A 2,883-nucleotide genomic window follows, 5' to 3' on the forward strand; every position below is an offset into this window, starting at 1 on the left:
CTGGCTCCTGCTCTGAAACACAATGTTTCATTTTAATGAAAAATACATTACTGTGGTAAGATAGGTCACCAGCTGTTAAGTGTAATGCAATTTCTGTAATAAAATTAATTTTATAGCTTGCATAAAAGACTTTACGCAGGTTAAATACTGTTAATTACTAGCTAAATTTTGTTCCTTAGAATGCATAAATGAAGCACCTCCACCCTCTATAAAAATAATGTCTATAGTATAAAATGTCCGTAGGATTCTTTATGATTTCCATTTTTTATATCATGCTAAAATGCCAGCCATAGCCAACTGTGAGTTAATATGGCCTTCATTGGTCACTGAAACAGAGGATATATTTGCGGGTGTCTTAAGACTAAAACAGTTGTACTGGTGAAAGGCCAATGAAATTTTCTTGTAGGTTAGTTATTTAGGGATAGCAATTCAGACCAAAAATCTCTGATACATGGTTGTAGATTTACATAACCTAAGTTAACCATCCAGCAGATGGATGCAATTGATCTCAAAGGGAGGGGCAGGAGAGTAAAGGAGGTTCAAACCCCATCTATAACCAACACTGGAGAAACATTTCAATGGGGGTATAATTACAGTCACATAAACGGACAACATATCATTGGTCAAACGCACACGTAAGCATTAATGCAATGACCTTTTGCTCTGGGAAAAGTTTCATTGAGCTGTTTGCTAAAATAATAAGTAATAAATAATTTAGACTTAGTACAGAATATGGAATTGGACAGCTCTGAATCTGAATGCAAATTTTTTCATCAATTAGTTACTTAGAGCTAGGACAAGTTACTTTATCTTCCTGATCCTGTTTTATTATCTGCTCTGTAAGTAAGTACAAGACAATTGCCTCACAGTGTTATTGCCATGCTTGAATATAATGATGAATAAAAAGTTCCTGGCACTAAGGTGGCTTTTATAGATGTTACTTTTCCTTCTGTTTTGCTCTTTCTATTGACTCATGGGAGCCATTAAAGAAGAGATGTGATCAGATTTTAGATGTTCATTTGTTTGTCTATGTTATTGGGATACTGTAGCGAATCACTGATTTGAATGGAGTGATATCTAGTTTAAAAAAGCATTATATTACATTGTATAATATGTTACATTTAATTCAATCTAATAAGTTTTAAATTAGTTTTGCAAATAGCACATCTATGCTTTTTGATACTTGTTATATGAAAAACAGGAATCCTATCAAAAAAAAATAGGAAAAGTCTTCATGAGAACATCTTTTAAAATATCCCTCATTTAACTCCAGACAGGAGGCAAAGACAGAGGAACAGCATATAGAAACTCCTAGATATGATACCAAAGACTTGGAACCGGCCCAAATGTCCATCAGTGACAGACTGGATTAAGAAAATGTGGCACATATACACCATGGAATACTATGCAGTCATAAAAAGGATGAGTTTGTGTCCTTTGTAGGGACATGGATGCAGCTGGAAACCATCATTCTCAGCAAACTATTGCAAGAACAGAAAACCAAACACCACATGTTCTCACTCATAGGTGGGAACTGAACAATGAGATCACTTGGACACAGGAAGGGGAACATCACACACCGGGGCCTGTCATGGGGAGGGGGGAGGGGGGAGGGATTGCATTAGGAGATATACCTAATGTAAATGACGAGTTAATGGGTGCAGCACACCAACATGGCACATGTATACATATGTAGCAAACCTGCATGTTGTGTACATGTACCCTAGAACATAAAGTATAATTTTAAAATAAATTAATTAATAAATAATAAATGAAAAGAAACTCCTAGATATGGAATGATGTCAGAGATTCTCTACTCTGCCTTTCATCACATTCAGGCTGTAGTTATTACCAGTGCACCTTGCTTTCCTGGTAACAAGGACACAATCTTTCCTCCTCCCCTGGCCACTCTCAGCCTTGGAAGTTACTCCTCGTAGATACCGGATGAGCCATCACAAGGTGGCCCCGGCACGGAAAGCAAGGGCGACACGGCTCCAGGCAAGCAGAGCACAGTTCAAACAGGCTGTGGAAAGATCATTGGGGAATCTATGTCATTTCAACAGAGAACTCAGCAGGATCAATACGATCAAGTTCATGTCTCATAAATTATCACTTGTGTGTGAATGTCTTCTATTTTTGTTCATATTCATTCCTACTGGGTTAGGTCTCATCTCCCAAGTATGTTTCTAGTGAATATGAAAAACCCTGTTGTCACATATTTTTTTCTTTATATACAACTACCATCATTTCATTAATTTTTGCTTGAAGGAACATCTTTTAAAGGTAATCTGACATGTTACTTGCCATTTTTTGATCAATTTATTTTGAGTCTTCTTTACATATACTTCGAAGGGCCATATCTGAAACAGAACTTTCTTTTTTCATTAAAAAACTAGCATATGTGGGCTATCTGCCTTTATATTCACTTTATTGATTAGTTTACTATAAATGGTCTTATATTTTACTTTATACTAATTCCTCCAGATTAACGGCAAGGATTTAACCTAACATATCGATCCATCTCACTCAATACTAGTTTAACTTCATTTAATTCCTTCCTTTTTACTCATAAGTATTTTTCCTGATGAGAAATTAAGAAAAGATATGTTTTGGCACCTCTGTCCGTCTCTTTACCCATTTCTTACCCCTCTAAGAAGGGAGGAAACTCTAATCTGATTACCCATTACCAATAGTTGGGCCACATTTACTTGTGGGTAGTCTGGCTGAATATTTTTAAATCCTGAGCAAACCATGGTGCTCCTCTTCTCTCGTGCCGCTGCCTTAACGGAGTAAGTTTTCCTCGGCTTCCTCCCTTTCTCATTGCCGCAGAGCTGAAGTGTCGGGACTGGGCCGAGCTTCCCCCAACAACCCGTGCCGTGTTAC

At 37.2% G+C, this 2,883-nt stretch overlaps 1 protein-coding gene across 1 annotated transcript in view; it reads right to left on the minus strand.

Annotated features, from left to right (window-relative positions):
- LOC139361668 (uncharacterized) overlaps positions 1 to 2,883 on the minus strand; it is a 196,339-nt gene that overhangs the window by 10,096 nt on the left and 183,360 nt on the right. The gene's annotated exons all lie outside the window — the stretch shown is intronic.

This window comes from Macaca nemestrina, chromosome 2 (assembly GCF_043159975.1).
Source record: "Macaca nemestrina isolate mMacNem1 chromosome 2, mMacNem.hap1, whole genome shotgun sequence".
NCBI lineage: Eukaryota > Metazoa > Chordata > Mammalia > Primates > Cercopithecidae > Macaca > Macaca nemestrina.